Genomic DNA, 19,290 nt, shown 5'->3' on the forward strand with positions numbered 1-19,290 from the left:
TAAGGAGATCGCTGAGGTCCCACAAGAGTTTGAAGTCTTTGAGTTTCAAAGCTGGGAACCTTTGGAGCTTGTCCATAAGAGATGCTTCAATCTCTGTGCTGGCCCCATACCTCTGCTGCAACCTGGCCCAGGCCTTTTCCAGGGCTTTGTCGGGATCGGCTACGTGGGCTGCGTAGATCTTCTTAACTTGTGAGGATGAGGCTGGGCCCAACCATGCAGCCAGAAGAGTCAGTTCTTCCTCAGGCAATAACTTTAAGTCTCTGATTGCTCTCTGGAAGGTGGCCTTCCAGAGAAGAAATTCCTCAGGCTTGTCCGAAAACTTTTCGACACCCTTGTCCTTAAGATCTCTTCTGGGGCTTCTGATGATGGAGACAAGCTGGGACTCTGGCGTCGAAGGGAACAATTGAGGAGTTTGCTGTTGTGGAGTGGACTCCCACCGTGTACCTTGCGTCAACCTTTGGTCTCTTGGAGGGATGACATCGACCACTGACGAATCGATGGTTCCCTGTGCAGCTGTCTGTAGGGGCCAACTAGCACTTGGCCTTGAGGCCCTGATTGACTGACCTAGGGATTTAGCAGGAGGCACAGGTAGCTCGAGCAAGGGTGAGCTCCCCGCTATGACGCTCTGCTCTGCAGGAAACTCAAAAGTGACCTTGGGGCCCTGCTCTGGGTAAGGAGAGAAGTCTCCCTGTTCCTCATCCGAAAACTGGCTGTTTAAGCTATTAAGATGCACAAGCACCTTGGAAGAAGGGTCCTGCTTCGGCAACTGACTTACATTTTCTTCTGTGAGTGGCTCAATTAGGGCCTTGGCCAAAGTCTCAGCCCTTACCTTTTTGGCAGTAGCATCCATCCTTATTCTAAGCATTTCTATTTCACCTTGCCTTTGGGCCTGTTCCATTTGCATTTCGCTTTGTCTACGGGCCTGTTCTATTTGCAGTCGTTGCTCTTCTTCTTTAAAGGGAAGGGTGAGATCAGCTGCCTTAGCATCAGCCTCCGCCCCCGCTACCTTGCTCTTTAGCTCCAGACGTGCAGCCTCCTTAATGTGCAAGGCAGCTAGGGAAGAGATGGCACTCCCAGCAGCAGAAGACTTGCTAGAGTGGCTATGTTTAGATGATGCACACTCCCTTAGTTTAGATACCTGGCTAGAGCGGTTGGACTTAAGACTAAGTGCCACAGCAGGTGATTTTAAAAGATTGGTCTCATGGCTGCATAAGGAAGACTGATTTCCTTTTGGCTCAGACCTTAGATTAACAGGTGGAGAACTAAATTCCAAGGCATCTAGAATTGCCCTCACCTTATTTTCTTTCTCATTAGTGTCAGCTAAGACACTCACTATTTCTAACTCTGAATCCTTGGCGTTAATGCGCTCGAGGACCTGGACTATCTTAGACACCAAACCCCTCCAGAGACCGAAGGTCTCTTCAAGGTCGGTCTGTAATATGGATGGCACCCTTGTAATACCCAAGCTCTCAATTCTGTCCATCAATGTTACAATTCGCTCCCATGCCGAACCTAACCTCACATGGAGGAGCTCCTTTTCATCTATTAGATGGGCTAGCATCTTGGCTGAAGGGTGCTTTATCCTTTGGGGCCTTTCATTCCTACTTTCAGCCTCAGAAGGAGGTATACCATCTGTATCATCTTGAAACTGCATAGACATTATGTATTCTTAATAGCAAGTAAATTTACAACAAAAGCAAATACAACATACCAGCAAGTAAATTTACAATAAAAGCAAATGCAATATATAATACAATGCACAACACTTAACCATAGCAATATATATCACTAAGTAACTATACTTTACAAAGATTGTGACCTTTGGCGCCAGATTTTAGTGGGCAAGCTGCAAAATGCCAACTGACAGCAACTTGCCACTTGATACCTCCCTTGCCCGAGTGACGTAAACTGCCAAAATGGCGACTTCGCCAAATTTTCAAGCACCTCGTGCTCTGCGGCTCGAGGCCTGCCGCCGAAGGAGCACCGAGGCTGGCTTTGGAAAGGAGGAGAGAAAAGACGCCTCCTCCCCGCTGTGAAGGGAGGTCACCACCGCAGGACGATGAAGCAGGTCACCACCGCAGGACGATGAGGCAGGTCACCACCGCAGGACGATGAGGCAGGTCACCACCGCAGGACGATGAGGCAGGTCACCACCGCCAGGCGATGAGGCAGGTCGAAGCCGGCCGAGTGCTCCGGCCGAACTCGCAGCAGCGTTGCCAGGCCTGTCCAGGTTCTAGCCTGGTTCTGGTGGGCTTCACGCCTCAGAGCCAGCCAAAGAACTGTCGCTGGTGCTCCGCGGCTCGAGGTCTACCGCCGAGGGAGCCCTGGACGTTGCTGGGAACTGCACAGCCTGTGCAAACCCAGAAAGCCACTGGGCCACGTGCGCACACGCGAGCCAAATAGCAAGGAAATAGAGCCCCACTATTTGACTCCTTCAGGTCTGAGAGCGGGCTCCACTGCCTCAGACGCTGGTAGAGTCTTTAGGTATGCAGACTGAGCTCAGGCGGAAAAGCCGCGGCCTAAACTAAACTTCCTAAACTATAAAAAACTATAAGCCGTGCAAGCTAGCTCAAGCGGAAAAACCGCTGATCTACCTCAAAACTGTGCCGTCCGCCGGACAATAAAAAACTATAAAACTGAAACGTGCTGTCCTTTATCCGGGCGAACTGCAAATCCCTATAAGCTGTCCTATAGATATTGAACGACTGAGTCTGGATAACTTCAAAAAAGGATGTTTATTCATACAAGGTTGTAAACCTGGCACAGATCTTAAAGTTGCAGAAAATGAAACAAATTTCTATAGGTTTTAGGTACAGAATTATCCCTGGTTCCAGAAAGCAAAGGTGATTATAAAACCACTATACCCTAATCACGCTGCCTATATTAGAAGGAGAAACTCTTTCCTTCCCTATCTTTACAGCAAAGATTAGTTCTAGAAGCGACAGAATAACCCTGCTCCTATAACTAGATTTCCTATTCCAGATCAATATAATTCAATACTTATCTAATTTGGATAGGCTTAGATTGGCCTGGTTTTGAGGATGATTTGTCCCAGTTAGCCTTGCACAGCTCCAGCACGTTGGAAGACTATAGCCAGAATGAAGCTCCAAAATGGAGACTAGACCCTGGTAAAAAGGGCGGTCCTAAGATGTTGCATTCTTTGACCAATCACTGCAAAGAAAACTGCAGCCAGCTCTTGCAGACTCCAAGCCATTTTTCCTAGACTTTTGCAGCCAGAGGCTCAAACAAAATGTAAAGGAGGGAAAACAAACAAACGACCAATAGGTAAGGCAAACCATCGTCCTGGGGGACGGAACAATAATAATAATACCTTTATTCTTATACCCCGCCCCATCTCCCCGAAGGGACTCAGGGCGGCTTACATGGGGCCAAACCCAGAACAACAATATAAAAGCAACGCAAACAATAAAACAGATCTATCAGCAATAAAACATAATCTGAAGTAGTTTCTGCTACAACAAATGCTTACACCGTTATTCTTGGTCACAGTTATTGCTTCAGCCTCATGCAAATGTGCAGTTGCTTAACTGAAGCTCATTTGATTTATCACTGACTTAGCTTTCTTTGAAGGGTGAAACAGCCCTGCTACAAACACATGTATCAATTATAGAAAGCAAAGGCACTATAATTCTTGTGGAAAATTTAGAATGCACAGCAAAACTCAAAACAGTTCAATGCAGGACAGATCTTATCTATAGTGTCTTGTCTTTTGTCTGTGAAAACTAGGCAATTGTTAATTGTCTAGTTAATTAATAGGATAAATCTTTCTAAGGGATCTTTTAAAAAAAAAGATAAGCTGGAAAGCCAGTAACTTCATTAAAAAATACCACAGATTCAATCTATTGTTCAAAAACTGAGTTGTTTCCACAGAATAATGCTAAACTAAAGTTATCCAAGCCAAATTTGCACTCTGAAACAGTATGAACAGCATTCAGTCTTCTCAGCAGTCTTAGCTTGTTACAAACAAGCTGTTTAGTTTAGGAAGGTGCCAAAGGAAAGATCAGCTGTTATGGAGAAGAAGGCGGCCAGAGACAGGACTGTCATCTTCAAGCATTGTCTTTACTATCAGAAATCGGAGAAATGTACTATCCTAAGAGGCCTAAAACTTGACCTAGGCTGGATCTACACCATATACCATATAATCCAGTTTCTGATCCCAGGTTATCTGCTTTGAACTGGATTATATGGCAGTGTAGTCTCATATTCAGTAGAATCTCTCTTATTTGAATGATAGTCTCCCAGAGTTATAGTCCAACTGTCAAAACAACATTGCATTTTGTTACTTCATATCTATAAAAATGATGGCTTCAATGAAGCATATTTACTCCAATCTTTCACCTGAACTTTAAAGGGGTGATCCAAAGGGTTGAATTTATTTTTTAAAGTAGAGTTCAACACCTTGAATAGCTCTTTAAAAGTTTGGACTAAAAACCTGAGAACATTTATTACTCTACTGACGTATCTCACTATCCACTACTACTCATATGAAATTATAGCTCAGAAGGCCCATATAAGATTTTTACTGATGTTCCTAATATAGAAATACAATACGTTAAATAACTTTCCTTATTTAAGTCAAACCAGATTCTCCAGGAAACACACAGGATCCCAGTAAAACAGCCTAGAACACTGAATCCAAAGGTAGGCAACCCAAGGAAATGCACAAGTCACAAAATACTACAGTAGTTGTGACTGATGAAACGGGTAAATAAAATTCTAAAAAATCAACAGTGCAAATCTGCACTAGATTATGAACATTATCGCAGAAAACTATCCCAAATCCCAGGAAGACAAATAAATGAAATCAGTGGAATTCAAGACTTGACTAATGGGAAAGAACTAATAAAGCATAACTATCCTAAAGAGTCCATTATCTTTTCCAGAACAGCTTCCCAGCTATGAAGACCAACCATGTTTTCTAGTTACAGTAAGCCAGATATTCAAAAACATCCACAACTTTTACATTCTGTTTATTGCCAGAATCCAATATTGGACTATGGATTTCATGGAAATCTTGTTATTTGCTATGTTGTACCCATCTTTCTCAATACAGTATATGGAATATAAGAAGAGATCTTATACTTACTGTAGGACCCAGAATACATACCTACTTAAGTGAGACTAGAAACTGCATTCCTGTTCTGTGCCTTCAAGTTGCTTTCAACTTATGGTGACTCTAAGATGGGCTTTTCTTGGCAAAAGCTGCTTTTGATTTCCTCTAAGGCTGAGAGAGTATATTGTGTAAATATTTGTAAATACAGTAATTACTACATAGCATTACTGTGCATGGAACTACTTTTTCTGTCAAATTTGTTGTATAACATGATGTTTTGGTGCTTAATTTGTATAATCATAACCTAATTTGATGTTTAATAGGCTTTTCCAGAATCCCTCCTTATTATCCAACATATTCACTTATCCAATGTTCTGCTGGGGTGTTTATGTTGGATAAGTGAGACTCTACTGTATATTGATAATCTTATATTATCTGCTTAGAACTGGATTATATGAGGCCCCTTCTACACAGCTGGATAAAATGCACACAAGTGGATTATATGGCAGTGTGGAGTCAAGATAATCCAGTTCAAAGCAGATACAGTAGAGTCTCACTTATCCAACATTCGCTTATCCAACGTTCTGGATTATCCAACGCATTTTTGTAGTCAATGTTTTCAATACATCGTGATATTTTGGTGCTAAATTTGTAAATACAGTAATTACTACATAGCATTACCGCATATTGAACTACTTTTTCTGCCAAATTTGTTGTATAACATGATGTTTTGGTGCTTAATTTGTAAAATCATAACCTAATTTGGTGTTTAATAGGCTTCTCCTTAATCTCTCCTTATTATCCAACATATTCGCTTATCCAACGTTCTGCCGGCCCAGTCATGTTGGATAAGTGAGACTCTACTGTAATATAAGATTCTAAATGGGTTATATAGCTGTGTGGAAGGGCCTTGAGTCTACACTGCCATATAATCCAGTTAAAATCTGATAATCTGTGGAAGAGGCCTAAGTGAGGCCTAACAGTGCCTGTCCCCTGGGCTGAGTAGGTTGCTAGGAGACCAAGTGGGCAGAGCTTAGCCTTCTAAATGGCAGCAATTGGATAAAAAGTATTATTCATCTCCCTCTAATTAGGACTTTATTTTTCTTTTCTTTTTGTTGTATCAACCTAGAGCCGTGGATGATGGGTTGTGTTGTCAAATTTCAAGGTTGGGGTGCCTGTAGTTTTGTTGTTTTGTCCGCTGCCCTGATGCCATCACTCCTTTATATATATAGATATGTTGCACATATATATCTATAGGTATCACAGTAAATAACAGTTTAGAAATCCAGCCAGTACTCAAAATCCTACTGGTTCCCTTACACATCTTTGGTTTTGTGAGCATTACGCAACTGATATGTTCAGCTTCTTTTTTGTGTAAGAGGAACTGCACAGGTGTAATCATTTCACATTGTTGTCAAGCCATGGCACCGCCCTCCCCAAAGATTTGTGATCAAAAAGAAGACTTCAAGCAAGAGATATGATTTTTTTAAAAAAAACATTTTCAAGGTTTTACAATGTTGAAGTCGCTGGAGACTCCGGAAGAACCCAGACTACATCAAAGCTAAACTTTTAAATAAATGTATAAAATTGATATTCCTTGTGTAACTTGTATTGCTTGTGTACTGTATCAATTTCTAAATGTATAAATTTGTATCAAATATATCCTGAAGGCAGTTGCTTCCCCAGTGCTCCCCGTTTGCATAAGCTCCTGGGAACAAAGATTGCTGTAAAATTAAAGAAAAGTCCCTTCAACCATCTCCCAAGCTAGATAATATCAGATGCTTTTGTGTATGCATGTGAGACAAATGATTCTTTTGTCACCAAGAAGAGCTTAAGATGTTTACCTTTTTGACGAACCACCTCATCAGACAGGGTGATTTTAGCATCCTAATGCTTCCACCCCGTCTGGAGGACTGATGGGCTCGCTGCCCATCAGACGGCTCATGTGATTGGGAAAACGTCACTGAGAAGGAGCTGCGTGTGGAGCTCCCTCTTTCCTCCCCAGAAGCCTGGCGAAGTGGGACACTTTGCCAGGGCTTTATGATGAGGCCATAATGTTGGAGACTTGTCATTCCCACAGAAGAGAAGGCTAAACAGATATGAATATCCCAATTTTCTGAATAGGCAGCCAAGCCCCTAGTGATTTGGGATTGTCATCTTTTGTCTTTTGGGTATTGCACCTTTGTCTCTACTGAACTGGACATTTAAGTCAATCAAGGAATCATCTGCATACTCATGTAATTACCCCCTTCTGTTTTGCGACCTCCACGTGGGCATCTCTGTAATGGACTGGATCTTTAAACTGACCAGTGATTAGCTGTCTTTCTTCCTGCCATGGGGCTCACTTCCTCCTGTCAGTGACATCAGAGAAACCTCCGGCCAATTTCTGCGTGGATCCTAGTTGGCCTGGTTTCTCAGCCAATCAGGAGGAGGTGCAGGGAGTCTGAATAACTGTCAGAACTGTATAAAATGTCTTGCATTTTTCTATGGAGTTATGCTCGTACATTTTGAGTATTGGATGGTACTTGCATCCCTTTTGGCTAAACTGTAATAAATCTCTGTATTTTGCATTCTACCCAGAGTGCTTGTTCTTGTCCTGGCTGATTTGGCTTAGTGGAAGCTCAACAGACATGGACCTCTTTATCCGTGGTCCTAGCTGAAATCTCATCAATGTGAGTGAAAATCCTATTGTAATCCTGATAATAATAAAGCAGTTGAATCAATTGGACTTCCTTAAGCATGACTCAAAATTCAGCAATTGATTTAATGGGTCTACTGTAGTTAAGGTTAACCAACAGGGTTCCATCTATGCAGTCGCATCTGCTAGAATATTGCATAACGATTCATTGGTGCCATCGGTGCATTACTTGTTCACTAACATTGCTAAAACAGTCACTGTGCATTCTCCATTGCACAACGGAACAACAACCAGGCACGCTGTCATAAACACAATATTGACATTCAGCAGAAGCATGTTTTGTATCACCACTGTGTACCTTTTACACCTTAAAAGCACTTCTTGGCTTTTATATATCATTCATTTCATCATACATTTAGAAAAGCACAATTCCTTTTGAGATCCATCAATAAAATGTGCAACTAGAAAATATGATATTAATTATTTCCTCATGAACTGATTGCATCCCTCTATTATGTATTTGTAGAAAAAGGGGGAAATTCATATATTTTACACATCTGTAAAAATTATACATTCTTTCTGCTTTGGTCATTCATATGTTCACCATATGTGAACATCAAATACGAAGCAGAAAGTACAATTCAATATACTCTTGTTTAATACAACACTTCATTTAATTTGATTAATAATCCCCTGACTTTATCTAGAAAGTGTTTGTTGCTGCTGGCAGTCCAGAATTCCTGGAAGACAGTTTATGAATTATTGAAACTCACAATTTGGCTAGAGAATACAATCATTAATCTTTTAATTATGGTATAATAAAATAATGAAATGCCATGGATTCAAGGGCAGAAAGAGCCCACAGAAGAATTAATGAGTTGAATTACATCTTTTTTTTCTATATTTAATTGTTCCAGGTCTATTGAATGTTTTGATTGAACAAAAAACTTTGAACGGGCCTGGAGTTCCTAACTAGAACACTTTTGGTTGGTCCTTGATAGAGTATCATTTGTTAACTAGCAACTTGACACATAGATAAATACAATTACTTCAATTATTCTACTCTAGTCAGACTCATAATAGGTTTTATGTTACTATGTTATACAGAAATTTTAAAAATAAATAAAAAGTACCTAATTTCTGAGAGAAGTAGACTTGGCCCAGAGACACCCACATTCAAATCCCTGCCGGGGCATGCAATTTATCATGTGATCTAGTGTCATCTTTCCCAATTGGCAAATCTGACTTCCAGGATTCTTGTGAGAGTAAATAGCAAGATTGAAACCATGAAAATTGATCATGTACATTTTTAGAATGTTCACAATCATCAGGATATTCTCTATACATAGTCATTTTCCTTCCATTTTCTCCCTTGGGTTTACCATGCTTACCATTACATTTGCTTTTTCAGATGTGTCCCATTCTTCTTCCATTGGATTACTTGTGATTGGGCTTTCAGCAACTCCATCTTCATGAAATCTGACCCATGCTGTGTGTCTTTTTCCTTTAGTATCTCTAGAGGTGAGATTCAGCCCAGTAGTTCCCTGAACAGATTTGATTAAAATCTTCTCTTCGGGAATCTCTAGATACTCCAGTGTGACTCTAGATTTAACTTCCTCTGCTTTGCTGGATCAACTTCTAAAAGTCAACTATAGAATCAGACTGGAAGACTTAGACATGTCTAGAGAAATTTTCTCCCAGATTACGCATTTCTATATTTTTGGTTTTTCACTTTCCTGGGGGTCTTGTGCCCCTAACCCTGGTGAAAAAGGAGGAGGGTTAGCTGTATAATATTGCGAGCCATTTCAGCACAATCTATGGAAATCTCCACAATTCAAAGCAGATAATGTGAGATTTGGTGGGGGAAATGGTCATAGCAACTAAGAATCCTGCTGTTGTGCTTGTCTGAAGTAAGCAGCTGTGTTCCCCTAAATCTGTGCCACTGGTAGAGAAAAAAAATTCCAAATGTTAAAACTCGAATTATTTATGATAGGAATGATTTGATTTATATATTGGGCACTCCAACAGTTGAGACTTTATGTAATACTATAAAATGTAATTTATGGCTTCTGTGCAATCATAAAAATATAATTTCATAAAGCGTAACTTCACATGAGGACATGTGGGGCGAAAGAAAAGGACGATGTATGAAAAAAGAAAACCTACAGCTGATCCCACCAAGAGCATCTGGTCAATAAACCTATGGCTCCACTTGCCCTTGGAAAAGGACTTGCTGGGAGGCAGAGTCAATTGGGGACCAATCATAACTGCACCTGCCTGAGGCTCTCTTCCAGGCAGCAAAACATTTCAAAGCAAAAAGTATAATTTGCAGGTCTCATCTAAGCTAATTTGCAGGCCTCATTTATATTTTATAGTACGTACTCTGGATTCCAAGGGATTGTTGTACCATCTTGGGGAAAAAGTTTTCCACTGAAAAAGTTCCACAGTATACCTGAACAAGGATGTGGCTGAGACAAGGCTAGGAGATGACATAGATAAAGGCTGAGATCCTGCACTGGAAATAGGGCTACCAGATCTTAGGGACTCAATGCTGGAGACACAAATAAAACATTGTCTAGTGGCTGTTTTAGACATTTACATAAATCTGTTGTGTCATGTTTACTGTCGACTCTCCTGAAGATGCTCAGCATCTTCTATATCTCTCTCTCTCTATATATAAAAGGGTAATGAAATTTCGGCCTAGGACAAAACAACAAAACTACACATCTCAGAAACACTAAATTTGGCAGCACAACCCCTCATCCATGCCTCTACGTTCATACAACAAAAAGCTCCAGCTACTCCAGAAAATGGCCAGGCTTTGAGACTGCAAGGCTATTCACTGCTATTCCACCTGGCCAACAAAGGATTCCCATAAGCCACAGCAACGCGTGGCCGGGCAAAGCTAGTATATATATAAAAGGGTAATGAAATTTTGGCCTAGGACAAAACAACAAATCTAAACACCTCACAATCTTGAAAATTGACAGCACAACCCCTCATCCATGCCTCCACGTTCATACAACAAAAAGAAAAGAAAAACAAAGTCCTAATTAGAGGGAGAGGAATAATTGTTTTTATCCAATTGCTGCCAGTTAGAAGGCTAAGCTCCGCCCACTTGGTCTCCTAGCAACCCACTCAGTCCAGGGGACAGGCAGAGTTAGGCCTCACTTAGGCCTCTTCCCCACTGCCTATAAAATACAGATTATCAGATTTTAACTAGATTATATGGCAGTGTAGACTCAAGGCCCTTCCACGTAGCTATATAACCCATTTATAATCTATATTATCTGCTTTGAAATTGATTATCTTGACTCCACACTGCCATATAATTCACTTCAGTGTCATTTTATCCAGCTGTGTAGAAGGGGCCTCATATAATCCAGTTCTAAGCAGATAATATAAGATTATAAATATACAGTACAGTCTCACTTATCCAACATAAACACCCCGGCAGAATGTTGGATAAGTGAAAATGTTGGATAATAAGGAGGGATTTGGGAAAAGCCTATTACACATCAAATTAGGTAATGATTATACAAATTAAGCACCAAAACATCATGTTATACAACAAATTTGTCAGAAAAAGTAGTTCCATGTGCAGTAATGCTATGTAGTAATTACTGTATTTACAAATTTACCACCAAAATATCACAATGAATTTAAAACACTGACTACAAAAACATTGAATATTAAAGGGAAATTGTGTTGGATAATCCAGAATATTGGATAAGCGAATGTTGGATAAGTGAGATTGTACTGTAATATGAAATAATTACTGTGGTATAATAATACATAACAATATAATCTCTAAAACCAGGACAGTAAATAAAGAGCAACACTCTGAAAGCAGGGAAGCTGGGAATTCTAGAAAGGAAACAATCAGACCTCCCAAGAAAGGATTCTTCCAGAAAGGAAGCTGAGAAGGGAGTGAAGCAGTGTGTATTACCAAAGTCGTTATGTCAAGGACAGAACGCCACAAGATAAGATATAACAAAGTTTATTGGAGTAACAGAACCAAAAATGCCCGTAAAAGACAAGGGCTAGGCAAACGTTGGCCTTAAAAGTAAAAAGACACAAGGAAAACGTTCAAAAGATAAACCGGATTAAACCGGAGTTTAATCCGGGTTAAACCAAAAAAGCTTACTTCAGCCTGGGACTTTAACAAACAAAAGCTGGTGAACAAAAGGTTCAAAGAAATGCAAATAACTGGCAGCAGATACTTCTCTGCTGCCAAAAGCTATGTTTGAGTAACCAAGAGGCAAGCAATTTCCAGATACAAACGCAGCAGACAAGGGCAGAAGCGGTCAGCAAAGTTCCAATCTGGTCCGAAGGTCGTAAGGTACAGACGTTTGTAGTTCACCAGTTCCAACGATAATCACAGGAAGGGGAGTCCGAGGCCGTAGTCAGTTAGTCAGTCAGTCAGTCCAGAGTAAACAGATGGCGTCCGTCAAGAAGACGACGGAGGTCCAAGCTATTAAGATTAAGCACAGGTTGCACAACAAAAGCCCACACAGTTCCTCCCGCCATCTATGCCCAGTGTCCTTGGTAACTTACGTAGTCAGCAAACGAATCACACCTGTCTTCAGGAACTTCCCACACAGAGCCCAAGCGTTCGTCCAGATTACCTTGCCCAACGCAATTAGCCATTGCTTCCAAACCCCATTTTATGCCAGTTTACAGCTCCTCATCGCTATCAGCTGTTCCCCTAATTCCGGGCGTCTCCTCATCACTTTCCTCATCAGAACTGAAACACCTTTGACTACGCCCCACAGCATCCCCAGCTGTGGATCCCGTCCCATCCCTCCAGCTTGTCCACGGGTCTAATCCTGAAGGTCCCCAATCGCCTTCCATACTATCATTGCCAGTGGCACCCAAATCCTCCCTCACACGAGTCCATTCCATGTCATCCTCCTCTGAACCAACCATCTCTTCCTCCATTCTCTCAATAAAACCCTCAAAGGAATCCTCGTCAGATGGTTCTGCAAATAAGTCCCGCAGCCGCTTCCTTTCTCGCTCCTCGAGAGTATCTGACTCCCGAGGAGTCTTACGACCACGTCTCCCAGTATCAGAGCCATAAGGCTCAACCATAACATGTTGTTGTTGTTATTATTATTATTATTATTATTATTATTATTATTATTATTATTATTATGTTGCTGTGAACCATGAAAACGAATACAATCTGGCTCCAAGTATTCAAAAACACTACAATCAGAATATATAAAAATTACTGTGGTATAATAAAACAGAACAATACAATCTCTAAAATCAGAACACTAAATAAAGAACAACATTCTGAAAACATTGGTGGTTGTTTGATATTATTACTGTTATATAAACCTTTGTTTTAACTTCTGATTTATCATCTTCTTGTGTTTTAAACTGTGTATATTGTTTAATGTATTTGTGCTGTTACTTTTGTAACGTTGTGAGCCGCCCCGAGTCCCCATGGGGAGATGGTGGAAGGGTATAAATAAAGTTTTATTATTATTATTATTATTATTATTATTATTATTATTATTATTATTAAAACAGGGGAATTCCACACAGGAAACAATCAGGGCCAGCTAACACCTTCCAACAAAGTATTCCCATCACCAAAATCTGGCAAATCCTCTGTTTTCTGAGGGCCACAGACAGTAGAAGCACATAAAATATCGCAAAGAACACCACTTTGAAAACAAGGGAATTCCAGACAGGAAACAATCAGGGCCAGCTGACACCTCCCAACAAAAAATTCACTCAGGGAGGAATCAGCCAGGCTTTAAAGCTGCAAGGCCATTACATGCTAATCATTTTTCCCAATTGCAGCATTCATACTTGTCTCCAACAGACAAGAAAACAATCAAAAATATTGTATATTCACAAACTTTAGAAACTAATATCCCCTGATGGCGCAGCGTGTTAAAGCGCTGAGCTGCTGAACTTGTGGACTGAAAGGTCGCAGGTTTGAATTGGGGGAGCGGAGAGAGCCCCCACTGTTAGCCCCAGTTTCTGCCAACCCTAAAGTTCAAAACATGCAAATGAGAGTAGATGAATAGGTACTGCTCTGGCTGGAAGTTAACGGCGCTCCATGCAGTCATGCCACATGACTTTGGGGAAGTCTACAGACAACGCCAGCTCTTTGGGTAGAAATGGAGATGAGCACCAGAGTCAGACACGACTAGACTTAATGTCAGGGGAAAACCTTTACCCTTTACCTTAACTACCACCAATTCCTCAATACTTTATTTCCCATACCACCATATTTCTCCACAGCAACGTGTGGCCGGGCACAGATAGTTACTTCATAAAAAGGAAAATCAGTGTGTTTAGCAAGGCTTGCAAATGCTGATTTGTTATCAGTAAATGTTTGATTTTTATATCTATTTTCTATACACACATACCCGGGGTTACATAGATGTTTCTCGGGTAGAAAGGGGTAATTACTGAAAAAAATGTAAAAGGACCTACCTATTCATCACATTGCCCAAATTCCACTTAAAATTCGGGAAGCCCCGGTTCCCATCACATTAGTTCGTCCTCAATTGTAGTTTTAAGCGTGGAGTCTTTTACAACGTTTCAGGAGGTGGTGGGAAAATGGATTTTTTGAAATCATCTGGAATTTTGGCCTTTCCTGTAATGTAATGGCATTTGTTGCTCCCAGTTTAAAATGTGGGAGGGGAAGTTGTGGGAGTATCCAGATTTTTGGGATTCAGAAACCGGATTATATGGCAGTGTAGAAGGGCCCCCCCACTTATCAGAGGCAAGTGAGAATAATGCAACTAGCCACCTTGATTAGCATTGAATAGTCTTGCAACATCAAGGTCTGGCTGTAATTCTGCAATGATGCAAGTATCCAGATCTTTGGGATTCGGAAGCTGGATTATATGGCAGTGTAGATGGGGTGCCCTTGTATCAGAGGCAAGTGGGAATAATGCAATTGGACTTTAAGAGAGCTGACTTCCAAAAAATGAAGGAATTACTGAGCGGCATTCCATGGACGCCGATATTAAAAAACAAGGGAGTTAAGGATGGATGGGAGTTTTTCAAAAGTGAAATACTCAAGGCGCAAATGCAAACAGTGCCAACAAAGAAGAAAAATAAGACAAGTGCAAAGAAGCCAGAATGGATGTCCAAAGAACTTCTAACTGAGCTAAAGCTCAAAAGTGACATGCACAAGAAGTGGAAAAGGGGAGAAATCACCAAAGAAGAATTCAAACGTATAGCCAACTCCTGTAGGGAAAAGGTTCGCAAGGCTAAAGCGCAAAATGAGCTCAGGCTTGCCAGGGACATAAAAAACAACAAAAAAGGTTTTTTTTGTTTACGTTGGTAGAAAAAGGAAGAAAAAGGAGGCGATAGGGCCACTGCAAGGAGAAGATGGGGTGATGGTGACAGGGGATAGGGAAAAGGCAGAACTGCTTAATGCCTTCTTTGCCTCGGTCTTCTCACAAAAAGAAAGCCATCTTCAACCTCAGCAACATGGAATGGACGAAGGATTGGGGGAAATCCAACCCCAAATAGGGAAACAAGTTGTCCAGGAACACCTGGCCACTCTAAACGAATTCAAGTCGCCAGGGCCAGATCAACTACATCCAAGAGTACTGAAGGAACTAGCGGAAGTTATTTCAGAACCACTGGCAATCATCTTCGAGAGTTCTTGGAGAACAGGAGAAGTCCCAGCAGATTGGAGGAGGGCGAATGTGGTCCCTATCTTCAAGAAGGGAAAAAAGAACGACCCAAACAATTACCGTCCGGTCAGCCTCACATCAATACCAGGCAAGATTCTGGAAAAGATCATTAAGGAAGTGGTCTGCAAACACTTAGAAACAAATGCGGTCATTGCTAATAGTCAACACGGATTTACCAAAAACAAGTCATGCCAGACTAATCTGATCTCTTTTTTCGATAGAGTTACGAGTTGGGTCGATACAGGGAATGCCGTGGATGTAGCATATCTAGATTTCAGTAAGGCCTTCGACAAAGTCCCCCACGACCTTCTGGCAAACAAACTAGTAAAATGTGGGCTAGACAAAACTACGGTTAGGTGGATCTGTAATTGGCTAAGCGAACGAACCCAAAGGGTGCTCACCAATGCGTCGTCTTCATCATGGAAAGAAGTGACAAGTGGAGTGCCGCAGGGCTCCGTCCTGGGCCCGGTTCTGTTCAACATCTTTATTAACGACTTAGACGAAGGGTTAGAAGGCACGATCATCAAGTTTGCAGATGACACCAAACTCGGAGGGATAGCTAACACTCCAGAAGACAGGAGCAGAATTCAAAACGATCTTGACAGACTAGAGAGATGGGCCGAAACTAACAAAATGAAGTTCAACAGGGACAAATGCAAGATACTTCACTTCGGCAGAAAAAATGGAAATCAAAGATACAGAATGGGGGACGCCTGGCTTGACAGCAGTGTGTGCGAAAAAGATCTTGGAGTCCTCGTGGACAACAAGTTAAACATGAGCCTACAATGTGATGCGGCAGCTAAAAAAGCCAATGGGATTTTGGCCTGCATCAATAGGGGAATAACGTCTAGATCCAGGGAAGTCATGCTCCCCCTCTATTCTGCCTTGGTCAGACCACACCTGGAATACTGTGTCCAGTTTTGGGCACCGCAGATGAAGGGAGATGCTGACAAGCTGGAAAGCGTCCAGAGGAGGGCGACTAAAATGATTAAGGGTCTGGAGAACAAGCCCTATGAGGAGAGGCTTAAAGAGCTGGGCATGTTTAGCCTGCAGAAGAGAAGGCTGAGAGGAGACATGATAGCCATGTACAAATATGTGAGGGGAAGTCATAGGGAGGAGGGAGCAAGCTTATTTTCTGCTGCCCTGCAGACTAGGACACGGAACAATGGCTTCAAACTACAGGAAAGGAGATTCCACCTGAACATCAGGAAGAACTTCCTCACTGTGAGGGCTGTTCGGCAGTGGAACTCTCTCCCCCGGAATGTGGTGGAGGCTCCTTCCTTGGAGGCTTTTAAGCAGAGGCTGGATGGCCATCTGTCGGGGGTGCTTTGAATGCGATTTCCTGCTTCTTAGCGGGGGGTTGGACTAGATGGCCCTTGAGGTCTCTTCCAACTCTACTATTCTATGATTCTATGATTCTATGAATTGTCCACTTTGATTAGCATTGAATAGCCTTGCAACATCAAAGCCTGACTGCAATTCTGCAATGATGCAAGTATCCAGATCTTTGGGATTCAGAAGCTGGATTATATGGCAGTGTAGATGGGGCCCCGAAGTATCAGAGGCAAGTGGGAATAATGCAATTGTCCACCTTGATTAGCATTGAATAATCTTGCAATGTCAAAGCCTGGCTGCAATTATGTAATGATGCAAGCATCCCCTAGTCATTTGTTTGTATATGATTATGGAAGTATTATACAGTGTATATTACCTTTGTTCCCAGAGCACAAAGAGCTAAGTTGCAGAGTTTGTCCCCCTTCCCCCATGCCAGAAATACCACTGAAATACCTAATCCCTCCTTCTTCCTCTCTCCCTCCTCTCTTCTTGGCAGCATTCCAAAGGGACAAACTGAGCATGCTCAGAAACTTTTCAGATCTCTCGTTAATACGGAGGGAGGCTGAGATTTCAAAGAGAGAAGGATTTCTTTCAAAAAATAATGTGGGGGAGGGATGGTGGGCGGGGCCTCAGAAATGTAATGTGATGAGAAATTAATTCAAAGAATGCTGATACATACTGAGTTGAATGGACATGTGATGAGGGTAAGCAATTCTTCCATTTCATAGGAAAATGGAGCTCTACTCAGCCAAACGTTATCATCTGTTTAAATGCCTTAATGCGATGAAGTCCTTGGTCTAGTTCAAAAAGAACATTTCAAATTTTTACCATCCATCATCTATTTCTGTTTTATTGACTATTCTAAAGCATTTGACTGTGTGGATTATAATAAATTGTAGCAAATTCTTGGTGGTATGAGGATACCAAGTCACCTGTTTGTCTCCTGAGGAATCTGTACAGCGACCAAGTAGCAACAGTAAGAACAGACCAAGGAACAACAGACTGGTTCAAGATTGAGAAAGGAGTACGGCAGGGCTGTATACTCTCACCCTACCTATTCAAGCTGTATGCAGAACACATCATGCGATGTACAGGGCTTGAGGAATCCAAGGCTGGAGTTAAAATTGCTGGAAGAAACATTAACAACCCTAGATGTGCAGACGATACCACTTTGACGGCTGAAAGTGAGGAGGAGCTTAGAAGCCTTATAACCAAGGTGAAAGAAGAAAGTGCAATAACTGGGTTGCAGTTAAACATTTTTAAAAATCCAAAATTATGGCAACCAGACAGATAGCTAACTAGCAAATAGAGGGAGAAAACAAGTAGTGATAAACTTTGTATTTCTAGGTGCGAAGATTACAGCAGCCACAGACTGCAACCAAGAAATCAGAAGATGTTTACTTCTTGGGAGGAGAGCAATGACCAACCTCAACAAATAGTGAAGAATAGAGACATCACTCTGGCAATTAAGGTCCGCATAGTTAAAGCAACGGTATTCCCTGTAGTAACTTATGGATGTGAGAGCTGGACCATAAGGAAGGCTGAGCAAAGAAAGATAGACATTTTTGAAATTTGGTGCTGAAGGAAAATTCTGAGAGTGCCTTGGACTGCAAGAAGATCCAACCAGTCCATACTCCAGGAAATAAAGCCCAACTGCTCACTGGAGGGAAGGATATTAGAGGTAAAGATGAAGTACTTTGGTCACATAGTGAGAAGACAGGAAAGCTTGGAGAAGATCATGATGCTGGGGAGAATGGAAGGAAAAAGGAAGAGGGTTCAACTAAGGGTAAGATGGATGGATGCTATCCTTGAAGTGACTGGTCTGACCTTGAAGGAGCTAGGGATCACGGCGAGTTCTGGCGTGGGCTAATCCATGAGATCATGAAGAGTCAAAAACGACTGAACGAATAAACAACAATGTAGCTTTAGGAAGTCAACTACTGGTGGGTCTGTAGAAGGACTGCTCCTGAAGATGCCCATACTAATGAGATTCATGCAGGAGAAGGTAATTTTTCAATTACCCTGGCTCAAGTTCATAGGAGAATTTCAAGTCTTAACCAAGGCTTTGAATTATGCTCCAAAACAGCCTGACATCCAGTAACTAGCCCATTTCTGTATTGATTGCAGCACTCAGAGCCAACTGAAATTCCTGAATTTCAAAGACAACCTTCTGCAGCGCATGTAGCAATAATTCAAATCAGACACAACCAAGACATATATCTGGACCACTTCCCAAATATTCTTCTTTTTCAAGCTGAGAATTTCCATGCTGGAACAATACACTACTGATTATGAAATATTATGTGAAATAAATATACTACTGATTGTGAAATGTCATGTGAAAGCTTATGTCTTGGAAACATTAGTTACTGTGCAATGTTGGATGTGATAGCAAAAGTGTATTTCTCACTTTTGACTGACTATTTCAAGGGAATTGTCAACATCAAATGTTATGGAATTGGTTGCTTTTGGATCTTACATTATGCAAATTCAATGGATTATGTTTGAAATGAGTTAAAGGAGTAGTAAAGATGCTCATGCAAAAGTAACTGCTAAAATACTAACAAAAT

The sequence above is a fragment of the Anolis carolinensis genome, chromosome 1 (genome assembly GCF_035594765.1).
Source record: "Anolis carolinensis isolate JA03-04 chromosome 1, rAnoCar3.1.pri, whole genome shotgun sequence".
NCBI lineage: Eukaryota > Metazoa > Chordata > Lepidosauria > Squamata > Dactyloidae > Anolis > Anolis carolinensis.